Source organism: Sus scrofa, chromosome 13 (genome assembly GCF_054392235.1).
Source record: "Sus scrofa isolate SSC_HxYL_T2T_F1_AM1 chromosome 13, Sscrofa_HxYL_maternal_Yorkshire_Landrace_v2.0, whole genome shotgun sequence".
NCBI classification, from domain to species: domain Eukaryota; kingdom Metazoa; phylum Chordata; class Mammalia; order Artiodactyla; family Suidae; genus Sus; species Sus scrofa.
The window spans coordinates 65,749,814-65,776,314 of record NC_139395.1 but is presented as its reverse complement, the minus strand read 5'-3'; the positions used below and the strand labels follow the sequence as shown (position 1 = coordinate 65,776,314).

At 38.5% G+C, this 26,501-nt stretch overlaps 1 protein-coding gene and 1 long non-coding RNA gene across 11 annotated transcripts in view; one reads left to right on the top strand and one right to left on the bottom strand.

Annotated features, from left to right (window-relative positions):
* FRMD4B (FERM domain containing 4B) overlaps positions 1-26,501 on the top strand; it is a 376,886-nt gene that overhangs the window by 38,469 nt on the left and 311,916 nt on the right. The window lies entirely within an intron of this gene.
* Positions 1-26,501, bottom strand: part of LOC146397381 (uncharacterized) — an 84,036-nt gene that overhangs the window by 635 nt on the left and 56,900 nt on the right. The window contains exon 2 of the long non-coding RNA XR_014823518.1: positions 13,218-13,278. This is a non-coding gene — a long non-coding RNA (uncharacterized LOC146397381). The remainder of the gene's footprint in view (positions 1-13,217; positions 13,279-26,501) is intronic.

Below are 26,501 nucleotides of genomic sequence, written 5' to 3'. Positions count from 1 at the left end.
AGTAGTTATCTCAATGTATTGTTTATTTATTTACTTCTCCCCTTTTTGGACACCCCATGACATATGAAATTTCTGGGCCAGACATAAGATTTGAACTACAATTGTGACCTATGCTGCAGTTGCGGCAGTTCGGGATCCCTAACCCACTGTGCCAGGCAGGGGATAGAACCTACATCCCAGTGCTCCAGAGATGCAACTGATCCCATTGAGCCACAGCAGGAACTCCTAAATGTGATTTTTTAAAAAAAATAAATTTTATTGGCGCATAGTTGACTTATAAAGTTGTGTTAGTTTCAGGTGCACAGTAAATCAGTTGTATGTATACATATATCCACTCTTTTTCAGATTCTTTTCCCATACAGGTTATTACACAGTATTAAGTAGATTACCTTGTGCTATACAGTAGGTTCTTATTACCTATCTATTTTATGTATAGTAAGATAGTATGTATACGTCACTCCCAGACCCCTAATTTATCCCTCTCCAGTCTCCCCATTTCCCCTTTGGTAACCATAAATTTTATTTGAGAATCTTTGACTGTGCTTCTGTTTAGTAAGTTCTTTTGTATAATTTTTAAATTAGATTCCACATAATAGTGATCTCATGTGATATTTGTCTTTCTCTGTCTGACTTCATTTAGTATGATAATTTCTAGGTCCATCCATGTTGCTGCATCATTGTGGTTTCGATCTCTGTTTCCCTAATGAGTAATGATGGTGAGCAACTTTTCATGTGATTATTGTCCATTTGCAGTCTCCAGAGAAATGTCTATTCAAATTCTTTGCCATGTTTTAAGCTTTTTTAAAAATTATTATTACTGAGTTGTAAGTGCTCTTTATATGTTCTGGATAGTAACCTTTACTAAGGATATGATTTGCAAATATTTCTCATGGCCAGTGCATTGTCTTTTTACTTTCTTAATAATACTTTGAAGTATGAAAGTTTTAAATTTTGTTGAATTCTATTTTATCCATTTTTTCCTTTGGTTGCTTGTGTTTTAGATGTCATATCTAAGAAATGGTTCAAATCAAGGTCTCACCACTATGTTTTAAGAGTTTCATGCTTTTAGCTCTTACGTTAGGATCTTCGTCCATTTTGAGTTATTTTTGTATATGATGAGATAATGGTACATATTTATTCTCTGGCAAGTAAATATCCAATTTTCCTGATACTGTTTGTATCAGGAAAAACAGAAAAGATTGTTTTTCTCCTTTGAATTGTCTTGACACCCTTGTCAAACATTAGTTGTCTATAGATACCTGGGTGTATTTCGGTTCCATCATTGATCCATGTGTTTATCTTTATGCCAATACCACATAGTCTTGTTTACTATAGTTTTGTAAAAAGGTTTTTTTTTTTTTTTTTTTGGTCTATTTTAGGGCTGCACCTGCAGCATATGGAAGTTCCCAGGGTATGGGTCAAATTGGAGCCATGGCAATGCCAGATCCTCAACGCACTGAGCAGGGCCAGGGATTGAACCTGCATCTTCATGTTTACTAGTCAGGTTTGTTACCACTAAGCCACAATGGAACTCCTGTAATAAGTTTTTAAATTGGAAAATGTTGTGAGCCCTCTGAATTTGCTCTTTATCTTCAAGATTATTTTGGCCATTCTGGGCCTCTTACATTTTCATATCAATGTTATGATCAACTTGTCAATTTCTGTAAAAGGGATGCTGTGATTCTCCTTAGTTTCCCTAGGTAGAACCTCCAACAAAACATTGAATAGAAAGGATCAGAGCAGACATCATTGTCTTGTTTCTGATCTTAGGGGAATTGCTACCTTTTTTATCCTAGGTATCTGATGGAGTACCTCTTAATTGTTTTGGGGTCACATGTACTTTGGAGGATCTAATAATTATGGTGCCAGTTGCAAAGAAAGTACAAACATGAATAAATACATAATATTTCACCTATAATTTGAGTCTTCATAGCCTTTGCACAATTCTAAGAGTATAGTAGACATTTCATAAAAAATATATCAAATGTCTGAATCCATGTGACACTTTAATAATAAGAAGAGGCATATGTATAGTGCTTTGAGTTTTTACAGTACTTTGATATTCATTATCTCTCCCGATCCTCCCTATAAATCTGTGGTTTCGATTTTTAGGGTATTGGTAACCCTGTTTATGAGAGATTAAATGTAGACCCTGAGTGATTGATCAGCAAGTTAGTGATGGGATCAACCTCCATCACTCTATCATGGCATTGTTTCTATAGAACTCTGTACAATTTACATTTGCCCTCTTTTGCCTTTCTCTTTCTTTACAGCATCTTCTCTATGTGGTGATATTTAGATGGAAAGAAGTATGCAAGAATTATAATTATAGCTAATAATTTTAGAATGCTTACATGTGTTATTAATGTTATCATCCTCATTGTTAAAAATGAAGTCGAGGAGTTCCCTTTTGGTGCAGCAGGTTAAGGACCCAGTATTGTCACTGCAGTGGCTTGGGTTGCTAGTGTGCCATGGGTTGGCTCCCTGGCCAGGGAACTTTCACTTGCCATGTGCACAGCCAAAAAAGAAAAGATGAAAAATTAAGAACTCACGGTTGTTGTATTTCTCTGAACTGTACATATCATACTGGAAAAAAATTGAAGCTTATGGAGTAATTTGCCAAAGATCACACAGCTAGTAAAAGTTGGAGTCAGAATTTAAACTCTAGCCAACTGATTCTAGAGATTGTAAGCTTGAAGCCAGTATTATTGTTAGTGTTATGTAATACTTAATACTGTGGGCTTTGAAATCAGAAAAATGGAGTTCATGTTCCTAGCTCTGCTACTTACGAGCTGCTGTTCAACCTTGGGCAAGCATCATAAACATAGTTATCTTCAGTTTTCTCATCTGTAAGAACATAGCAGTTACCCAGCTGGATTATAGTGAGGAGGATAAAATGTGATAATGAATGTCAAGTTCACGGCATGCTGCTTGGCATACAATTAAGGGCAGTGCCTTCCTAGGGTGGATGTCCCACTGCTCCTGGAAAGTGGTACAAACTCCTTAGTGTAGTGAGAGCCCTTTCATGATTGGCAGTGATATTTCTCAGCATGCCCCATCTCCTTCTAAGCTCTTGCAATGCTGAACTGTTTCAGATTTTCAGCAGAAGGCATTGTATAATTTTTTGCTTTCAGACATTTGCCTGGAATGCCCTTGTCTGTCTTCACCTGCCAAATCCCTGCTTCTCTTTCCTGTCGTAGTTTGGACAGCACACTTCTAGAAAGCGTCCCCTGACCATTGCCCTCTCACACCTCGAATGAGTAATACTTTTCTTTGATTCCACAGCCTTTGCTCTTGGCTGAATTTCTGTTATCATGCTGAATTGTAACTACCTGTGTCTACAATATGGTGTAACCTCCTCAGGGGCAAGGACTATGTCATGTTACCTGTTATATGCCCAGGGCCTGGCACCATGTCTGACCTGAAATAAGCACATAAGAAATAAATAAGAAATAAACTGTCACTGTGACTTGCTAAATGTCCCCTTGCATCCATTCTCACTTTTGTCTTTTTTTTTTTAAAAAAATTCAGTTGTTAAAACTAATTTTATACACACACACCTACACAGAACTACAGATAAAACTGGAGAAATCTGAAAAAGATTGGTCAATAAATAATAAAGATTAATGTCAGTATCCCAGTTGTGATATTATACTTTACTCTTAAACATAAAATTTACCATCTTAATCATTTTTAAGTGAACAGTTCAGTAGTGTTGAGAATATGCAGGGAGTTCCCATCATGGCTTAACAGAAATGAATCTGACTAGTATCCATGAGGATGCAGGTTAGATCCCTGGCCTCGCTCAGTGTGTTAAGGATCCAGTGTTGCCACAAGCTGTGGTATAGGTCACAGATGCGACTCGGATCTGGCATTGCTGTAGCTGTGGCATAGGCTGGCAGCTGTATCTTGGATTGGACCGCTACCCTGGGAACTTCCATATGCTGTGGGTGTGGCCCTAAGAAGACCAAAAAAAAAAAAAAAAAAAAAAAAAATTCACGTTGTTGTGTCTCCACCACTTTTTGTCTTGCAAAACCAAAACTCTGTACTCATTAAACATCTCCCCATCCCCCTCTTCTCCCTGCCCCTGGCAACCACCATTCTAATTTCTGTTCTTGGACTTTGACAACCTCAGATACCTCTTATAAGTGAAATCATAAGTATTTGTCTTTTTGTGACCAGCTTATTCCCCTTTGCATAATGTCCTCCAAGTTCATTCATATTATAGCATGTGAGTTCCTTCTTTTTAAAGGCTGGGTAATATTCCCTTGCATGTATATACCACATTTTGCTTATCTGTTTATCTGTTGATGGACATTAGGGTTGCTTCCATCTCTTGGCTATCATGAGTAATGCTGCTGTGAACATGAGAGTGAAATTATTTCAACTATATGGTAGTTTTATTTTTAATTTTTTGAGGAACTGCCATATTGTTTTCCATAGGAGCTGCACATTTTACATTGCCACCAACAGTGCACAAGGGTTCCAGTTTCTCTACATTTTCTCCAATGCTTGTTATTTTTTATTTATTCTTAATACCAGTCAGCCTGATGGATGTGAAGTGATACCTCATTGTGGTTTTGAGTTGCATTACTGTGATGGTTAATGATGTTAAGCATCTTTTCTTGTTGGCCATTTGTATAACATATTTGGATAAATATCTATTCAAGTCTTTTGCCCATTTTGAAATCAAGTTATTTGATTTCTTGTTGAGTGGTAGGAAACCTTTATATATTCCAGATATTAACCCCTTATGAGAGTCATGATTTGCAAATATTTTCCCCATTCTATAAGTTGCTTTTTCACTTTTTTGATTGTGTTCTTTGATGAGCAAAAGTTTTAAATTTTTATGTAGTCCTATTTGTCTGTTTTTGCTTTTGCCTCAGCTTTTGGTGTCATAGCCAAGAAATAATTGTTATACCCAATGTCATGAAGATTTCCCTGTATGTTTTCATCTAGGAGTTTTATATTTTGAGATCTGATGTTTAAGTATTTAAACCATTTTTAGGTTTTTTGTTTTTTTTTAAAGTCATAGAGTGTAAGATAATGGTATTAAGTTTATTCTTCTTACGGTTTTTTTCCAACACTTTTTTTTAAAGAGATTGTCTTTTCCCTATTGACTGGTCTTGGCATGCTTGTTAAAGATCATTTGACCATACATGCAAGGGTTATTTCTGAGCTCTCCGTTCTATTCCATTGGTGTACATGTCTATACTTATGCCATTACCACCCAGTTTTAATTACTGTAGCTTTGTAATATATTTTAAAATCATGATGTGAGCATTTGCCAATTCTTTTCCTCTTTTTCAAAATTATTTTGGCTATTTGAGATTTCATATGAATTGTAATGGATTTTTCTTTCTTTTTTTTTTTTTTGCTTTTTAGGGCTGCATTAAGCAGCATATGGAGATTCCCAGGCTAGAGATTGAATCAGAGCTACAGCTGCTGGCCTGTGGAATAGCCGCAGCAACATCAGATCCAAGCTGCATCTATAGCCTACACCACCTACAGCTCACAGCAACGCTGGATCCTTAACCCGCTGAGCGAGGCCAGGGATTGAACCCGCAACCTTGTGGTTCCTAGTTGGATTTGTTTCTGCTGTGCCATGAGAGGAACTCCTGGATTTTTCTGTTCTTAAAAGTAAACTTCCATTGGGATTTTGATAGGGATTGTTTTGAACCTAAAAATTTCTCTGGGTAGTATTGTCATCTTATAATGTTAAATCTTCAAACTCATGAACATGGGTTGTGTTTCCAATAATTTGTATCTTCTTTTATTTCTTCCAGCAATATTTTATAATTTTCAGTTTGTAAGTTTTCACTTCCTTGGTTAAATTTATTCCTAAGTATTTTGTTCTTTTTGATGCTATTGTAAGTAGAATTGTTTTCTTTATTTCTCTTTTGGGTTGTTCATTGTTAATGTATAGAAATGCACCTGATTTTTATTTATCGATTTTGTATCCTACAGCTTTGCTAAATTTAATGATTAGTTCTAACAGTTTTGTGTAAGTGTGTCTGAGTGGGTGTCTGTGTGTGTACGTAATCTTTAGGATTTTCTTCATGCAAGATCATGTCATCTCTGAGCAGAGATAATTTACTTCTTCCTGTCTAACATGGATGCCTTTTATTAATTTTTCTTGGTGATTGCTCTGGCTAGCATTTTCAATACTATGTTAACTAGTAGTGGCAAGACCAGACATTCTTATTTTGTTCCTAATCTTAGAGGAAACACTTTTGTCTTTCCCTATTGAGTGTGATGTTAACTGTGGGCTTTTGTCTATGGATTTATTATGTTAAGATGGTTTTCTTCTATTCCTAGTTTATTGAGAGTTTTTATAATGAAGGAACATTGAATCTTGTCAAATACTTTTTATGCATAGGTTGAGATGATCAAATGGTTTTGTCCTCACTCTGTTAATGTGGATACTATGTTGATTGGTTTTCTTATGTTGAACCATCCTTTCATTATAGGAATAAATCCTTCTTGGTTGTGGTGGGTAATCCTTTTAATGTGCTGCTGAATTGGCTTGCTAGTATTTTGTTGAGGTATTTGCATTAATATTCATCAGGGTTATTTATACAAGTTTTCTTTTCTTGTAGCATCTTTGCCTGGGATTGGTATCAAGGTAATGGTAACCTCATAGAATGCATATGGAAATTTTCCCTCCTCTTCAGTTTTTTTGGTAGTTTGGAAAAGGAACAGTGTTAATTGTTCTTTAATTGTTTCAGAGGATTCTCCACTGAAGCCATCTAGTCCTGGGCTTGTCATTATTGGGAAGTTTTTGATTACTAATTCAATCTCTTTACTATTTATTGGTCTGTTCAGATTTTCTGTTTCTTCATGACTCATTCTTGGTAGGTTATGTATTCCTAGGAATTCGTCCATTTCTTGTAGGTTATCCGATTTGTTGATATACAATTGTTCATGGTAGTCTGTTATAATCCTTTTTATTTCCATGGTATTGGTTGTAAAGTTCCCTCTTTCATTTCTGATTTAAGCTTCAAGTCTTACCTCTTTTTTCTTATTTACTTTAGCTAATGTTTCACCACTTTTGTTGATTTTTCCAAAAATCAACTCTTAGGTTTGTTGACTTTTTTGTTTTATTCTTTATTTCCGTTATGTCTGTTCTAATTTTTATTATTTCCTTCCTTCTCTTAGCTTTGGGTTTAGGTTGTTCTTTTCCTAATTCCTTGAGGTGTAAGGTTAAGATTTTGTTTTGTTTTGTCTTGTTTTGTTTTTAGGGCTGCACCTGAGGCATAGGGACATTCCCAGGCTAGGGGTCAAAGTGGACCTCCAGCTTCTGGCCTACACCACAGCCATAGCAAATGTGTGATCCTAGTTGCATCTGTGACCTGTACCACAGCTTGTAGCAATGCTGGATCCTTAACCCACTGAGTAGAGCCAGGGATCAAACCTGGATCCTCATGGATACTAGTCATATTTGCTACCTCTGAGTCATAACAGGAACTCCAAGGTTAAGTTTTTAATTTGAGATCTTTCTCCTTTTTAAATGTAAGTGTTTACAACTGTAAATTTCCTTCTTATCACTACGTTCACAACATCCCATAAGTTTTGGTGTATTGTGCTTTGTTTGCATATGTTTCAATGTACTTTGTTAATTTTCTGTGTGATTTCTTCTTTGACCCATTGCTTGTTTACCTGTTGTCCTTTTATTAATACAATAATCCTCCAAGTTTTACCTGGGCATGTAGGTGCCCAACTAGAGACTATTTTCCCTAATTTGTATTTTTTTTTTTTTTTGCAAATGGGTTTGTCCATGTTCCTAAGTTTGGGCTGATAGGGTGTTCTTTTTCCTCTAACCCCCATTCTCATTGGTGGAAAACTAGGAAAATGGCAACATCTTGAGCAGCCATGTTGGAATCCATGTATGAAAGATGGCAGAGCCAAACCATCATCATGGATTCCTGTGTGATTCTACAGATAATAATGTTCTACCAGTCCTAGGTGACCTCCTTCTATTTGGACTCTGATGTAAAAGAGAAATATGTGTTTATCTCAATAAAATCATTGTATTTTGGAATCTCTTTTTGATAGCAGCATAGCATGAATCATATTAATGCTTTAATTTTAGCAAAAGTGCTACATTGATTCAAAGAGTTATATAATATTGACTTTTTTCTTGGCCTTCCTTATTAAGACATTAAATCTAAATTAGTAAATAAATTCTTATGAAAAATGAAATAGCTCTCAAACCATATTAGGTCTTTTCCTTTTAACTTGAGCACCACGTGGTATCTCACTATGGTAAGTAGGAATGGATATTTTTATTATTTTTCTTTTTGTCTGGTACTTGCCTATCTCTGCACCTTGCATCTTCTTCTTGCACAGTCTGTCTCACACTCACTCACTCACTCTGTTTTCTATTTTAGAAAAATTACTTAAAGCTCTTCTCTTTCTTTCTTCTCTCTCCAAGTAGACAATACTCTCTCCTGAGGATCTTTGCACATGTTAACATGTATCTGGGATGTTATTCTCTTCTTCCTGGCTTCATTGCCTTCTAGTTCAGTTCAGTTATCCTCTCCCCCATAAGTCTTCCCTAACCCCACAAACTAGGTTGTTTTCCTTTTTTATGTGCTGAGGTCCTAGAGAAACAGACACCAGAAAGAGATTAGATGTGCAAAGGAGATTTTTTAGGAAGAATGATTTTTCACTTTAAAGTTGGGAGTGCAAGGAGCAGGAGTAGGTAGAGAGGACCTTTGAATCATGATGCAGATCTGGCCCCTGGGAAAGGGGAAGGGGAAGTGGAAGGAAGGACTGGGTTGGAAGGGTCTTAGACTCAGGGCTCCTCTAAGAACATTTCATTGAGGTTGTTGGGGCATCTTCAAGTGCAAGTTGCCCGTTGGAGGAGTCTTGACTCCCAAAGGATGGGCCCCCACTCTGCTCAGCTATTGGCTGGAAGGAGTCCAAAGGATCAAGAGAAGGTCAGCTGGTCTGTCAGTGAGCTATGCTGCCTGCAGTCAGAGGTGTGAGTGGTGCATTTTCAGCCACCTTCTCTGTTCTCTAAGCCCCGTGTGTGTGTGTGTGTGTGTGTGTGTGCTGTATAGGCACTGTATTCTTATGCTCTTCCCTCTCTGTACGACTCTTTGCTCCGTGACGGAAAGAACTATGTGTTTTTCATGATATCCCAGGTCTAGCACACTGTCCTAGCACATTTTAAAACAAAGGTAGGAGTTCCCGTTGTGGCGCAGTGGTTAACGAATCCGACTAGGAATCATGAGGTTGCGGGTTTGGTCCCTGCCCTTGCTCAGTGGGTTAACGATCCGGCATTGCTGTGAGCTGTGGTGTAGGTTGCAGACGCAGCTCGGATCCCGAGTTGCTGTGGCTCTGGCGTAGGCTGGCAGCTACAGCTCCGATTCAGCCCCTAGCCTGGAAACCTCCATATGCTGCGGGAGCGGCCCAAGAAATAGCAAAAAGACCAAAAATAAATAAATAAATAAATAAAAAATAAAACAAAGGTAAACTGAACTTTTAAACTATTAATTTAAAATCCTTTTAATTGGTACAACCACTATGGAAAACAGTATGGAGGTTCCTCAGAAAACTAAAAATAGAACTACCATAGGATGTAACAATCCACTCCTGTGTATGTATCTTGATAAAACTCTAATTCAAAAGAGTGCATGCATCCCTGTGTTCAGAGCAGCACTATTCACAATAGCCAAGGCATGGAAACAACCTAAATGTCCATTGACAGAGGAATGGACAAAGAAGATGTGGTACTTTTTTATATGTAGTGTATATATATGTATATACATACACACACACACACACACACTTTTTTTCAACCACAAAAAGAGCAAAATAGTGCCATTTACAGCAACATGGATGCAACTAGAGATTATCATACTCAGTAAGTCAGAGAAGAATAAATGCCATATGACATCACTTATATGTGGTATCTAAATCTGGCACAAATGAACCTGTCTACAGAATAGAAATAGATTCATAGACATAGAGAACAGACTTGTGGTTACCAGGGGGAGGAGGGAAGGACTGGGAGTTTGGGGTTATTGGATGCTAATTATTACATTTAAAATGGATAAACAATAAAGTCTTACTGTATAGCACAGAGAACTATAGCCAATCTCCTAGGATAGACCATGATGGAAAATAATATACAAAAAAAGAATGTATATCTATGTATGACTGAGTCACTTTGCTGTACAGCAGAAATGGGCACAATACTGTAAATCAACTATACTTCAATAAATATAATAAAGTAATTCTTTTAAATTTAAAAAAAGATTTTTTTTTAAATTTAAAACAAGTTCTTCAACCTGGTTTAAAGAAAAATGTGCCCTGGAGGTGGATGGGGAATGAAGTTCAAAATAAATATAGTCTACAATTGTGGTTGTAAACTACTGAAAATCTCTATTAGATGAACTTTAATAAAATAAATGTCCTTATGGCCATTAATCAGATCAAGTACTAAAAATACCTAACCCTAAGAAAATCTAAAGCCCCATTATTTATTCATTGTGCTTGGAAAGATGGCATTTGTTCTGACATATCTTTATGTGCTTATTTATTTATTTTTTATTTTTATTTATTTTTGTCTTTTTAGGGCCGTACCCACGGCATATGGAGGTTCCCAGGCTAGTGGTCCAATCTGAGCAGTAACTGCTGGCCTACACCACAGCCACAGCAACGTGATATCCGAGCCTACACCACAGCTCATGGCAACACTGGATCCTTAACCCACTGAGCGAGGCCAGGGATTAAACCTATGTCCTCATGGATGCTAATCGGGTTCATTAACCACTGAGCCGGGACTGGAACTCCTGTTCTGACATATCTTTATGCGTTTAATAAAGTGCTGTATTTATAAATGACCTCCCCATGTAAATAAAATGCTTTATTGGTCTGCAGGGATCAGATAGATGGTCAGATTTACTGGTCAGCTCTAAAAATGTAGATGATTCTTCCTGCTCGCTGCTTTGAAGTTGGGCAAAAAGAGGAAGTGTCAGAAGAGAGCAGGCATGAAATCTGGGCACTGTGACAGGAATGTATGAGAACTTCCACTCTGTACGTGGACTTGCTATTGTAAATGCGGGTGGTCTCAAAAGTTTTTTACTTACACTATATAATGTACAGCAGTTTAGGGCCCCAAGTGGCATTTTATTTTATTTTATTTATTTATTTTTGTCTTTTTTCCAGGGCCGTACCCACGGCATATGGAGATTCCCAGCCTAGGGGTCTAATCAGAGCAGTAGCCTCTGGCCTTTGCCAGGGCCACAGCAACACCAGATCCGAGCCGCGTCTGCAACCTACACCACAGCTCACGGCAACACCGGATTCTTAACCCACTGAGCAAGGTCAAGGATCAAACCCGAAACCTCATGGTTCCTGGTCGGATTCATTAACCCTTGAGCCACGACAGGAACTCCCCAAGTGGCATTTTAAATGTGAGCCTGCCTGCTGTGGTCATCAACCCCATTTGCTTTCCTATTGCCTCTTTGAGCTCAGTAGGTCTCCCAGTGTAAATTTAGATTTGTAATTTACAAGGGTTTTCAAGGTGCTGGATTTCTTTCCTCCACAGGGGCATGAAATCAGGTGTTTGGAAGCAGAATCCAGTTTGACCCTAGATTTATACTTTCAGATATGCCTTGAATTCATTTAAGTTTCTTCACCTCAAATGGAAATTGCCTTATTGTTTTATCTGATTATTAAAGTAATATTAAAGCAACTCATTATCAAAAAAAAAAGCATCTCTAATTTCATCACTATGAAAGAGACTACCTAACATTTCATATAAAGAATTTTGGACTGACTTCATTTGGCCATGGATTCTGGCACTATTATTTTATATTATGATATTATCATCTATTTAATTGTTTAGGAATTCTAATCTAATAACAAAAATATCTATTATTATAATCAGTTTACTATGTACTAAATGCTTTATGAGGATTGTATAATTTAATCCCACAACCCTTGACATAGGCAAAATTATTCTGTTCTTTTTATATTAAAGGAAATAGAAACCTTGGGAGATATAAATATTCCCAGAAGAGAAAACTTACATTCTAACCTGGGAGATTTCTTTCTGATTTAAGAGGGAAGAAGTGCTTTATTTTATATCCTTTGATGGTATTTTATGAGTTATTATAGGCTATCTGTAAATCCTTTTGGAGTAAGGCATGAGATAAATCCAGTGTAAATATACATATTTGAAGGGACCCAGGGACCTTCCTATATGAATAAATACATTGTCTGCCCTTCTGTGACCCTGGAAGAAACTGTTTTGTCAAGGAACCAATCTCCTAACTTACCTGACTTGTAATTTCAGGATTCCATAAAGTGAGAGTTCAACTGTAATTATACTAAGTGCTCCACATAGGGAGTCCTGATTTTTGACAAATTCTGATGCTTCGCTACCTAATTTTCTAGCATAGCTGGAATGTCTTGTGTGTCTGCTAAGTTTCTTACAAGCTTTATGAGTAGACCTTGATCGCTTCATGCCTGGTAATGCTACATTTTGGTGATCTTGGTCTTTTTTGAATTTTTTTTTTTTGCCTTTTTTTTATTTTTTTAGGGCTCCACCTGCGGCATATAGAGGTTCCTAGCCTAGGGGTCGAATCGAAGGTGTAGCTGCCAGCCTATGCCATAGCCACAAGCACACCAGGTCCAAGCCGCATCTTCAACCTACACCACAGCTCATGGCAACTCTGGATCCTTAACCCACTGAGCAAGGCCAGGAATCAAACCTGCAGCCTCATGGATATGAGTCGCATTTGTTAACCACTGAGCCACAACAGAAACTCCATTGGTATTCTAAATGTGACATAAATTCTGTTTTATGGATGGATGCTTCAAAGATGAGAGATGTTTTTGAGTGACCACTTCTGTATCTTCAGTCTCAGATGCTCCATTAGGATTAAGTGACTGGCTGAAGTCCTTATCAAGGTAAGAACTACAAGAGTTGGCCAACTTAAACTCTTCTATCTTGCAAGCATCCAGCAATGTGCTTCCTTTTATACACACTCAAGACTGCAAACTCACATCCATTTCCAGTTTAACATCTGCATTTCCAGTTTAACACCTAGAGGAAGAGGAGTGTTGGCTACATAAATTTGTGAATTTATCACATTGCAGGGGATGGGGAGTGACTAGAGAGCTAATGTGTTGCCTCAAGTATTTTGAGGATTGAGTCAAGAATTACAAACTCAAAATGCTAGAAAGGGCCAATAAGACACATTACGTAAGTGGATTATTTTATTTTACTTTTTTTTTTTTTTTTTGCTTTTTAGGGCCCCACTCGTGGCATATGGAGGTTCCCAGGCTAGGGGTCGAATCGGAGCTACAGCTGCTGGCCTACACAACAGCCACAGCAACGCAGAATCCGAGTCGATCCATGATGTGCACCATAGCTCACAGCAATGCCAGATCCTTAACCCACTGAGTGAGTCCAGGGATCAAACCAGCAACCTTATGGTTCCTAGTCAGATTCATTTCCACTGTGCCACAATGGGAACTCCCTACCTAGGTGGATAATTAAGGCTGAGTAATCAATAGGGAGAGGTAAGGCCTGGGGGAAACTGGAAAACCATGTCCCACTTGATGATTTTTTTTTTTTTTTGAAGTGTGCTGGCCACAAAAAACACCCGGAAAACTGTATTTAAACGAGGAGTGTCTGATAAGCCCAAGCTGAGTGGCTGCCATTTGAAATTTTCTAGTTTCTGGGATGGAAGATGGGTACAAGATTGGGAAGTATCTTCAGGTCTCATAAGTTTAATCACTGTATCCAAGTAGATCCCTCCTTTTATTACCTTTTCCAACACTCCTTTAATCCCCTTTCTAGCACTTATTACAGTTGGTATAATTTCCTTTTTTGTTTATTTGTTTATAATCTCTTTCTCTCAACTTTATTGAGGGCCTTTGTTCTCCTTAAAATTTACCTGCAATTCACAGCACAGATTTCTCTAATTAAAATCGCCCGGGGAATTCCTGTTGAGGCTCAGCGGAACCAATCTGACTAGTATCCATGAGGATGCAGGTTCAATCCATGGCCTGGATCCAGCATTGCCCTGAGCTGTGGTGTAGGTTTCAGACGCAGCTCAGATCACGCGTTGCTGTGGCTGTGGCGTAGGCCAGTGGCTACATCTCCTGTTGGACCCCTAGCCCGGGAACCTCCAAATGCCGAGGGTGTGACCTAAAAAAAGGAAAAAAAAAATCCCAAATCAGCATTCAGTGATTTATTTATTTATTTATTTGTCAAGAGAATGGATTGTGAGTGTTTGGTCTGTATCCTGGATGGAAAAAATTTGGGATCTGTTCTTCATAAGTAGCTTAGGTTGTGTTTCAAGTCAAAATTTGTTTTATTTAGGATTTCATCTGTTTTATTCAGTAAATGTTAAGTTAGTCATTCGCATTATCTTACTAGTTATTGTTTGTTAGGAAGACAAGTCAGATTTGTAAAGTGAGAGAAGAGAAATTGTTACAGATGGTAGCTTTAGTAAATATTGTAAAAATGCCAGGCTGTCAAATCTGTTTGACTATGCAAGTTACTATGAATGCTTTGAAATTGGTTAATGTTGAAACTCTTCAGAGATTGTGGGGTTTTTTGGAATTTTAGAGAAAAGGAATTAATACTCTCAGTGCATGGGGTCCAGAAGAACCCACCTCTTCCTCTGGAATCACCCAGTCAAAACCCTGAACTCTGACTATATTGATAGAATTAGAGGTGGGCTAGATGAGGGTCAATTTTGGGATATACTCAGGATCTATCAGAAGGAACATGCTTTGTTTTTTTGATGGTTTGGAGCTATAAGGCAGTAAGCTAAGGGCTGTGGGCAGTCATCTTAAGAATGAAGCCAGCATAAAGAAGAACATAGATGAAAGTTGAAGATGGAGGTAGAGATAGAGATAGACAGAGAGATAGGAAATAGAAAGAGGGAGAGGGATGGATTGGGTTCTAATGACATCATATGAATGTCTAGGGTAAGTTATCAATTCATACCTAGAGCTGTGTGGACTTTTCATTAACCCAAATCAGGAGAGTCACTCTTTTTGTTTAAACCAATTGGGCTGAGTTTTCTGTCACTTAGATCTAACATAGGTGAAATATGTTGATTACGCCTGAAATATGGTAATTATTATGCCTGAGATGTGTTGATTATGGTGAAATGTTATGTCTTTGTTATGGTAGATTATATTATTACTATGCATTATTTGTTCTTCCCCCATGAGCCTCCATGCCCACCCATTTCCATGTGACTGGCATAACCTACCTTATGGAAGGAGAATACTTCTCTAACCCTTAGTGCCAAGTCTGACCATGTGATTTGCTTTGGTCAGTCGAATGTGGGAAGAAATGCCAAATGTTGTATCCATGCAGAAGCTTTACAGGCAATCATACAAATCTGCCACTTTCTCTCTCTCTTTTTTTTAAAATCTGTCAAGTGGCCATAAATGCCAGAATGAATCCCAGAATGGAGAAGATATTTGGAGCAGAGCCTCAGCTGACTCACATATGACAAGTGACATGAACAAGAAATAAATTCATTTTGTTGTAAATTATTGATGCTCTGGTGGTGTTAATGAAGTATAACCTGGTAAGAGCCGACTAATATACTTGCTACCTTTGGAATGCTTGCCAAAGCTTATAATTGAGTATAAACCTAGAGCGTCTATAATTTTTGAAATTTATATCCTGCAAATTAACAGAAATGAATTTGGAATGATTGATTGCTTCTCATTCTTTTGATGGTCATAGCCCCAGTATACACAGTGATGACCGAGAACATGGGCTTTGTCGCTATGGTTTAATAATAAGCCACCAAATTTCTTTGAGATTCAGTGTCCTCCTTATAATAATAGTACCTTAGGATTTTTGTACATACAGTTAAACCCAGTGCAGGGCACATGATAAAACACTCAGTAAATGGTAACTGTTATTTTTACCATTGTAGAAGAAAACGCCCTGCCGAACTCTTTTTGATGTTTCTAGTAACAGACCCCCTTGGGTAGGGTCCAAGGTAAGCCTAACCAATATTAAACACTGCTTCCTAACAGATGGCATTCTGGGGGAGACTCCCAAGTCATCATTTTAAAAATTGCATCTATATCATTCTAGGAAACAGTAACTGGGGAGAATGCTGGCTACACAGAGGGGAGTTGAGGAAATATGCTGAAAAGTAAGATAGCCATTTATTCCCTGAATTTTTTGTATGCTGAAGCTAAATGAAAAAAGAACAGTGCCTGCAGACTTGGTCCTCAAGTCAGAACTGAGAAGGACACCAGAGTCTGATTGGGGTTCTTTGCATTCTTTGTTTTCAAGTGGCATTTGGCAAATTTATTTTTCTAGAGAGAGAAGGTTGCATTGGTTGAGCTAATTAATTAATAATCTTGGAAAAGGGAATAAAGAGGATTTATGACATGACTATTTCTTAGGACAAACATCTCTGAATAATGAGGAGTAAGTCTTTCCAATAATATGGTTTGAAAGCTGTGTGTGGTAGGGGACATGTGCACATGTGTGCATGGCTGTGCACAGGATCGAAATGTGAGCTAGTTGGGGAAAAGGAGGCATTAGGCTTAGAAATATTATCTGGGAATTGAGGCTTTCAATAAAGATTCTTCTTAGGAATTTCCTTTGGCTCAGCAGGTTAAAGATTTGGCATTATCACTGCAGTAACACATTGTTTCTGCAGAGGCACTGGTTCAATCCCTGGCCTGGGAACTTCTTCATTGCATGGGCACAGCCAAAATAAAGGCAGTGTGCTAGGCACCTGGGAATACAATAGCAAGTGCTATCAGGTATCGTCTGTGACCCTCATGGAACTTAGAGTCTCGGAAGGAACAGGGGCGATTAAATCATCACATAAATAACTATAAAATTACAATGAGATTAATGACAAGGCAGGAAAGTTTCAAGAACCGTGAGATATTTACCAGAGGGATATATTACTTTGTCAGGGAGAGGACACGGTCAGAGGTGTCTTTTGAAAAGATTATTCCAGCTTCAGTGTTGAAATGAAGGTGTAATAATGAGTACACAGGATTAGTTGGAAGGCTACTGCAGGGATTCCCTGAAGAATGTGGGTAGCTTAGAACAGGGAGGTGATAATGGATACACAGAACAACATCAGAAATCTTTAGCAGGTAAGTTCAGCTGAACTTGGTGAAGAACTAGATGAGGGAGAAGAGGAAAGTGATGGCAGGAATGACTTCTGGGGTTTAAGCCTCTCCCTTCTGGTCTCTAGGATCTCATAAATGCACCGTGAAAAATAAGATGACGTATTTGCCCCAGTATAAGTAAAGTTAATGGCACAGATAAATGGGACTTGATAAAATGTCCCATTGCTGACCCTTGAGCCTAATTCCATGAGAGCCCAGTATTTGAAGATCAGAGTATATTGTATTTGTTGCATAAGCCAAAGCCAAAGTCAACACAAGTACCCAGACTATAATATACTGCTTAAGGACCCAGTTTGAATATTCTAGCCCGAGGCCAAACTGTGAAGTCTAGCTGTTGTGTGGTCCTATAATCTTCCAACTCCAAGCACTTGATGCTCTTTACTTGTCAGAGCTGTTTGTAGAGCCTGAGGGATATCACGTAACAGCATGCTCTTCAAGGAATTAGCTTTGCAGTTTAATGAAGAGAAACTTTGATGACTTCAGCTGTGCTCAGTGTTTATTACTTCTTAAACTGTGAAATAAGTCTGAAATAAGAGCTTGTTATGGTTTAGTTAAAAAGCATATGCTTATACTAACATAAGTTATGTACTTAATAGCTCTATAGTATGTAATATATACACACCTATTAGAGTTGTAAAAATTGACACTTAGTGGACACCAATTAATGGTACTTATAAACATGAAGCCTGAGACCTACAAATCTTAACTAACTTGCTTTTGAACTCACAAGTACATATCATTGTTCAAAGTTTATATAAGTAGTACCAGGACTTGCTCCTTCAAAAAACATTTATAGAGTACTGTATGCCAAGATTGTTTTCAAGTAAATAGTGTAACCTGATAAGTTTTTTGTCCTCATAGAGCTCATGCTCTATTTGGGAAGATAAATAAGCAAAAAACCAAATAGTATAATTTTGTGTAATACCATGAAGCGTAAAACAGGGCAAAGGATAGAATATAACTAAGCACAATAAAAAGGACCTTTTTAGAAATCCTTTGTAAAGGGAAGATAGCTGAGATGGGATTGATGAGAAGGAATTCTCGGGGACAAAAACCATTCTAAGTAGGAGACAGCAAGTGCAAGGGGCCTGAGGCAGGAAACAGCTGGACAGATTTGACAACAGGAAAGAGAAAGTCACATGGTGGGAATGCTGTGAACCCAGGAAAGAGCTGGGAGCCAAGAGATGACAGACTCTTTAGGGCCACAGTAAAGAACCTGAATTTTATCCAAGGGTAGTGTGAAAGCATTGAAAGGTTTTAAGCAGTAAAGTCATAGGATTTAAGAAGTTCCTTCGTAGAATGGGCAAGTAGGTACACTGGAGCATAAGAAGAAAGTCAGCTGAGGAGAAAGCTAAGCTTTGACCATCATTGTAGGAATAGAAATAAAGAGAAGTAGGTGAATTTGTGACATCTTTTGGTATCAGCTGGCAGGGTTAGTTGGTGGACTAGTGACAGAGATAAGGAGAAGAATGGAAACAAAGACATTGTGTGTGTTTTTGACCAAAGCAATTAAATCAGGAATGTTTGTAATACATAAAATTCAACCCACATTTCTTTAAAACCCCAGTGATCTCTTCAGAAAGGCAAGTATCATCTAAATGCCTGTAATAGTGAGAAATTCTTCCTTTTGAAGTGTTATCTTATAAGAAGCAGGGAGAGCGATTGATATCTACAGGTTGCATTTGAATTCAGATTGCCCACCTCAGATGTCTGCTTCAAGCCTCCTGACTAGGTTAGTAATAGCCGTGGGGCATTGGCTCTGCCAATGAGGATGTCTGCCTTAGTGTCTAGTTCCTTCAATCTAAAAAAAGATCAAGAGGTCAATAATATCAACCCAACTGGCCTTCTTGTTGCCTAGTGCTGACCTTTGTCTCAGCTACTTCCTGCATCCAGTGTCATGACTTGATCAAGAAGACTTCGTGTACCTGCCTGCCAACATGTGATGACAGATGGCATTCCAGAAGGGAGTCTGGACTCGGGTCAGAGACCAGAGTCTAGAGGATGACAACCTGGCCCTTTTGGCTCCCTGCTTTCTATAATCAGAGCAGGTTCCAGAATTCTATGGTGCAGTGGAGCTGGGTCACCACTGTGGTTTGGACAGAGAGCAAGGTGGGGCGAGCTGTCCCCAGGCTGCTCTGGAGTTGGCTTCAAACAAGAGACTTAAGGTCAGGCATGTGGTTGAAATTACGCATGTGTACTGGCAGAATTCACGTCAGGATTTATGAAAATAGATTTTATAACTTCAGCTGTACTTGGCAATGATCATTTCTTGGTTGATGATGCTTAGGGGGTCCCTAAGATAGAGTCTTAATGCAAAGGAAATCTGAATTCTGCCAGTACGTTATCCTTAGCTTTTGAAAGTCTCCTGAGTGAACGTAGAGGTAAAGAGTCAAGTAGTCAGAACCCTAGCAGGAAACAGGGTTCACCTCTGATGGTTCATTTGAAGAGAATGAAGGAAGGAACAGGGGCAAAACCTATTTGCACAGGTGTGGGTGGGGCTAAAGGGAAAAACAAAGAAAAGATCTGGGGAATCACCTAGAGTCTATCAGCAGGGCAGACTGTTACCAATCTGAGGGCAAAGAAGACAAAGGACAGAATTGTAGTTACCTGAGCAGGTGAGACCTGAAGCCATAGAGGATGAGCTGCCATCAGGGGCTGGAGTCCTAGGGGTAACCTTTGCTGCCAGGGAAGTGGCCCAGGAGTAGGAGGGAGCAAGAAGGGCTACCCACCCCCTCTGTCCTATTGTCTCCTGCCTGTCTGAGAGGGAGAGAAGAGGGAGGAAGGGGAGGAAGAAGGATCTGGAATGGCAAATGAAGGGCCAGCAGCACAAGAGGGACGTCATTCTTCACTCCAAATCACAGGATCGGCCTTGTTTTAAACACACACACACATGCACACGTGCACACACACCTCCTTCTCCTTTTCTCTTTTTTACTGATTTATAATAATAATCTTCAAACACTGTGACACCCATAAACCACTGCAGGGGAGGGAGATAGAGTGTGACTGCGACAGTGTGTGGGCAGCGGGGGCATCTATGTATGCCCTAGGGGCAGCGAGAGATGAAGGCAGAGAGTGTGGATGGGAGCTCTGACTTGGACCCTTATTGCTGGTTGGGGGTTGACTAGGTGGGGGAGGGGAGGGAGGGCATTTAGGGGAATGGAGGGGGCGGGCATGGTACATGTTTCGTGAAGAGACCAGGGGTGAGAGTCAGAGCTTCGAAGACTTTGTATTCCTACTCAGGAAGAGATGGGTTTGGGGTTGTTTGATTTAGAGCCTCCAAGTTGGTGTCTGGTCCAGTTTCCTAAAATGGCAGCTCACCTTTCCAGGGCAGGCACTGGAAAAAATTACAGCAAAGATATCTGGTTTGAAGATCAAGCGAGGGATGAGGAGAGACAGTGGTTCTCTTTCAGTTTCACTCTGAATAAGGAAACATCTCGAGGGAAGTCATCACAGCAGAAGCTCTGCAAGAGCAATTCTGCCTTTTTTATTATTATTTGAGAGGTAGTGTTATGTATGTTTAAGGCACAATTATGTTTTTGGTTATGTATCTTATAAAAAATTCAGGCAAACCAAAATTTGTGTATTTATTTGTTAATAAATTTCATGTAGTCTATGCATATTAACATATTGATATATTGTGCATGGCATAATAAGTGTGAACATGGATGCTGTATTTCAGTTTCTTTGTACGGTCTATGAGAAATAATGATGTGCAAAGCCCTTAGAACAATGCCTGCCATGAAGTCAGTAGGATATGGGTTGTACTGTAGTATGAAAAGTACCCCACATGCAAATTCTTAAAAAAATTTTATTAAATTTTATTAAAGTATAGTTGATTTACAGTGTAGTGCCAATTTCTGCTGTGCAGCAAAGTGACCTACTCATACATACACACATACATATATATATATATACATACATACATATACATTCCCTTTCTTATCTTCCATCATGGTCTATCCCAAGGATATAATTCCCTCTGCCATACAGCAGGACCTCATTGCTTATCCCTTCTAAATGTCATAGTTTGCATCAACTAACCCCAAACTCCCAGTCCATCCCACTCCCTCCCCCCTCCCCCCTCCCCCTTGGCAACCACAAGTCTGTTCTCTCTGTCTGTGAGTCTGTTTCTGTTTTGTAGATAGGTTCATTTCCAAACACAGGTATTTTAAGGGTGAGATCAAAATATAAAATTAGAAGTTGAATATGTATTTCCACACCACATCTTGCACACCTTCTTGGGTGTGTACACTCCCTATCTTGCAGACCACTGGTTAAGACTTAGTATTTGCTACCAGGCAGACTGTGCTACCTCCAGTGAATTCACTTTTTCCGGCCTCACTGTCCTCTTCTGCAGGATGACAGCAGTTAATAGTGCCTGCCTTACAGGGCCATGGGAGGATTAAATACACTATATCCAGTCAAATACTTAGCCCAGGCCTTGCCTGGTGCATCCTTAGTACTCAGTAAAATGTAACATGAGATTATTGTCACAGAAGTAATGGTCATTGCATTTAAATCCACAAAGAGAAAAAAAAATCATCCATAATCCTACAGGATCATATCTGATTTCTGTTAAGAAGTATATTGGGATATTTTTATACCTTTTCCTAATGCTTCTATATATACACATACGTATCTTGCATAGTTGAAAGCATAGTGTATATTTTGCTGTGGATCCATTTTTAGTGGCTATATAGTGTAACATCTTATAGGCTCAGAAAAATTTATTCACCAACCCTTGTTGTTGGTTATTTATTTTTTTTCTAAGGTTTTTATGTTTTAAACAACACTGTAATGAATGGTCTTTTTTAACAGGTGGATGGAATTTATGTCCTATCAAATCACCCACTTAAAGTGTACAATTCAGTGATTTTTAGTGTATTCAGAGTTGTGTGACCATCACCAGAATCTCATTTAGAACATTATTGTCGCTGCACAAAGAAATCTGTACCCATGGTAGTCACCCCATTCCAGCCCTCCTAGACCCAGGCAACCATTAATCTACTCTCTGTCTCTATAGATTTGTCTCTTCTGGACATTTCAGAGAAATAGGATCGTACGGTATATTATATTTGGGGACTGGCTTTTTTCACTTACATAATGTTTTTCGAGGTTCACCCACATGGTAGCACAATCAGCACATTATTCCTTTTTATTGCCAGATATCCCATGGTGTAGCTGTATCACATTTTATTCTCCATTTATCAGTGATGCTTGAATTGTTTCCATGATGAATAATCTTATAGATTAATCTTAACTATTTCATTTGAATGCATTTCTAGACTTGAACATTCTGGGTCAAATATGATGCACATAATTTCCAGACGTTTGACTATCAGACACTTCTAATCCAGTCTGTCATCTGAGCGCATTTAATGATTTCCTTTGTCTTCATCGTATGAACTACAAAACTTTTTTTTTTTGTATTCCTTGTGACACCTGGAGATATTTACAATTTTTTAAAATTGTATTATAAATTTCATTTTAATTATAATTGCTGATATTCTAAAGAACCATTTCTCTTATATGTGGAACCTAAAATATGGCACAAATGAACCTATCTACAAAATAGAAACAGACTCACAGACGTAGAGAAGAAACTTGTGGTTACCAAGGGGGAGGAGGAGGGAATGGGATGGATGGGGAGTTTGGGGTTAGTAGATGCAAACTATGACATTTAGAATGGATAAGCAATGAGGTCTTACTGTACAACACAGGGGACCATATCCATTCTCTTGGGATGGAACATGATGGAAAATAATATGAGAAAAAGAATGTATATATATCTATGACTGGGTCACTATTTTGTACAGCAGAAATTGGCACAACACAGTAAACCAATTATACTTTAATAAAAATATAAGAAAAAGAACCATTTCTCAAGGATTCCATCCTATACCGGGTGTCAGAGGCTCTGATGGACTGTGCTACACCTAAAGGGAACAAATTTATTTACTTCTGTCAGTCTTTATCATTTTCAATTAGAAAACTCACTGTCGTTGGGCATGAAGGAAAATCAGCAGAGACTTGTAAGTGGTTGATCATCTCTTTAAATTGTCTCACTTTGTCCTTTTAAGTATATATTTCCCCTACCAACTTCTTGGAAGTGGTTGACATCCAGAAAAAAATAATTTCTTGTGTCAGTGGAATTTGGACCCAACGTTTCACAGTGCCTAGGCAGCTAAGTATCATTAGGCTCATAATCTTATTTATTCATAATATGTATAGCTAAACTGACTTCCCCCCTTCTTTAAACATGTGAAAGTAAGTGAAAATTTGTTTTCTACATGCTGTGGATATTAATCCAACATAGCTGTTAAGCTCTTGGGGTGGCCTCCTGGGTAAAATCTCCTCACACTTTTTTCTTTATTATATGAAAGGATCCTGCAGAGAAGGCAGCTGGTGGGTAAACACCAAGCTTAAGCCTTAGTCAGTGTGAATCCTGGATAATGTTTACAAATAGAATGGTCTCTGCAGCAACCAACTAGAAGCAGATAAGAGAGTTGCCTCACTTACAGCTGTGTCTAATCTTTCTAAAGCTTGAAAAATATTCGTTGAATCATGATGATTAGAACAGCTTATTTTGCCCTCACCTTCACCCCTGGATATTCTTCCTCTGCTGACCTTTCTGGTCACGAGCAACAAAGGTGATTAAAATACGCTGCTCTTTGTACAGAGACCATCCACTGCACGCCTGAGGCTCCCCAGTGTTGTCATTGGTGATGCTGATGGATTTGTCTCAATCTTTACTTTGCTGCCTCTTGAGAACAGCAACGTACATTTATGAAATCATTGCCTAGATGAGAGAAAGTCTGGCAGGAGTCTTTTTTTGCTGGACCTCTCTGATGAGAGGCGTTTTTATATGAGATAGCCAATTTCAACCTCAGGGCTGCCCACGTAGTTGGTGTGGTTATACCCATTTTAAGGATGAGCAAGTTGAAGCATAGTTGCTCTTTCCTCCTGGTGGGCAAGGTGTAAAAAAATTCCAATTCAATACAGATTTCTTAAGATTCTAGCATAGGAACTACAGTCATTCCTCAGAGTAAACAAATGTAATCCTACGGCTAAATTCTCACCTGTCAGTTAGAGATGGTGAGTGGATGGTCAAAGCCTTTAAAACATAATTACTGTGATGTTTTACTTGCCATGGTGTGGTGTTTAAAGAAGATACCACTCCGAAAAGAGGGGGAGCATTTCTATGATAAAGAAATCTGGGAAATATTGTGGTAAATTTAAGTTACACAAGACTCTAAATTGCAGACCTTCTCAGAGACTCTGCTGTAGGAATGTGCATTGTGAAACCCCAAGACAGGTGCAGCATAAATCTTTTCTTGTAGGACACCTGTTAGCATGTTTTTTTTTTCTTGTATTTTCATGTATTTTATTTTATTTTTTTTTTTGGAGTATAGTGGATTTATAGTATTGTGCCGATTTCTGCTATATAGCACAGTGACCAAGTCATCCATTCATGTGTGTGTATGTGTGTGTATCTTCTTTTTCTCATATTATCTTCCATCATAGTCTACCCCAAGAGACTGGATTGAGCTCCCTGTGTTGTATAGTAGGACCTCATTGCTTATCCATTCTAAATGTAATAGTGTGTGCCTCTTAGCATTTTAAAAAGCTAGTTTTTGTGATACACACAGCCAGGGTGAACTTCATAACAACCATTATTTTCTGGTTTAATTTTGAGTAGATAATAGACACATTTGGTAAACTCAGACTTCAGAGTATGCAAACGTATTTAGTAGAAATGTCTGTCTGTCTCCCTTTAACCATTGACCCCGAGATTCTCTCTTGAGGGTCAACCATTCATTTTAAGATGTGCAGCCATGTTTGTATGTGCATGTGTGTGTAAATATGTTGTGAATTTCAATTTTGAGTACACTCTATACATTGTTCTGCATATTACTTTATTTCATATGTATTAGAACTCACGCCATTTCAGTACCTATAAAGCTGTGTCATTTGTCTTAATGTCCACATACTGTTGTGTTGTATGGCTGTATCCTAATCCATTTAACCAGTACCCTATTGATTTAGAATATTTCTAACCTTTTCCTACTATGAACAGTGCTGCAGTGGGTACCTCTGTCCATTTGTCTTTTCCATCATGGTGTTTCTTGCATCAGCCTTTGATCAAAGCCAGGGGCATATTATAATATGATCCTGTGAAGACAAGAATGACCCAAGTTTGCAGCCTTCAGATGGTCTGGCTTGACCCAGAGATATTTCAAGAATTTAGAGTTCTGGAGATCTGAGTCCTAAACATATATTATCAGAAGTTGGTTGAAATTGGAAGAAAACAATATAGGCTGTTTTTTTCAGAGGTAAGGAAAATTAAAGTTTGTGAAAAATCATATTTCTCTTAGGAAATAAAAAGGTTTGGTGTTAATATAGTTGTACGTGTATTCCTACTCGTGGTAAAATGAAACTCAGGGAATGAAATCTCTAAAATGGGGATTTCCCACATGAATAACCTTTGATTCTTGATCCAAGACTTAAACAGCTTTATTCAACCTGATTCAGAAGTGATGGTTTCCCTTCCTCACTCTATTGTATTGCATTTAATTTCTGCCAGATAGCATTTGACTGACTTGAAGACCTTAAAGCTTGTTTTCCTTCTTGAATGTATTTCTCCCTTAGTAGAAAAAATAATATGAGGGTAACTCTTTACGTAACAAGAAATAAAAGCTTTCTTTAAAAAAGATGTTGCCGTCTAAATGGAATTCAACCATCGAACTTGATCGAAAGAAGTTCTTCCATATTTTGTTAAACAGTCTTTTGATGATGTATCCTGTGTTTTTTTTCGATGACTTTGATCAATTGGGTTCAATTTCAGAGCAGGCTGGGCAAATTTCCTTGAAGCCAAATTACTGTTGACATATCAGGTAATTGTATTTTCACTACCTGGTCCTTCTTGAGGAGAGTGCCAAGCAATACACTATAGCCAGGGATACTTTGTGTACAGTGCATCATCATTTATACAGTATGTACAGTATCACTTGAACCTGTACCTTTAGGTGGGTACTGCTGTTATCTCCTTTTTTTTTTTTTTTTTTTGGTCTTTTTGTCTTTTGTTGTTGCTATTTCTTGGGCCGCTCCCACGGCATATGGAGGTTCCCAGGCTAGGGGTTGAATCGGAGCTGTAGCCACCGGCCTACGCCAGAGCCACAGCAACGCGGGATCCGAGCCGTGTCTGCAGCCTACACCACAGCTCACAGCAACGCCGGATCGTTAACCCACTGAGCAAGGGCAGGGACCGAACCCGCCACCTCATGGTTCCTAGTCGGATTCGTTAACCACTGCACCACGATGGGAACTCCTCCAATTTT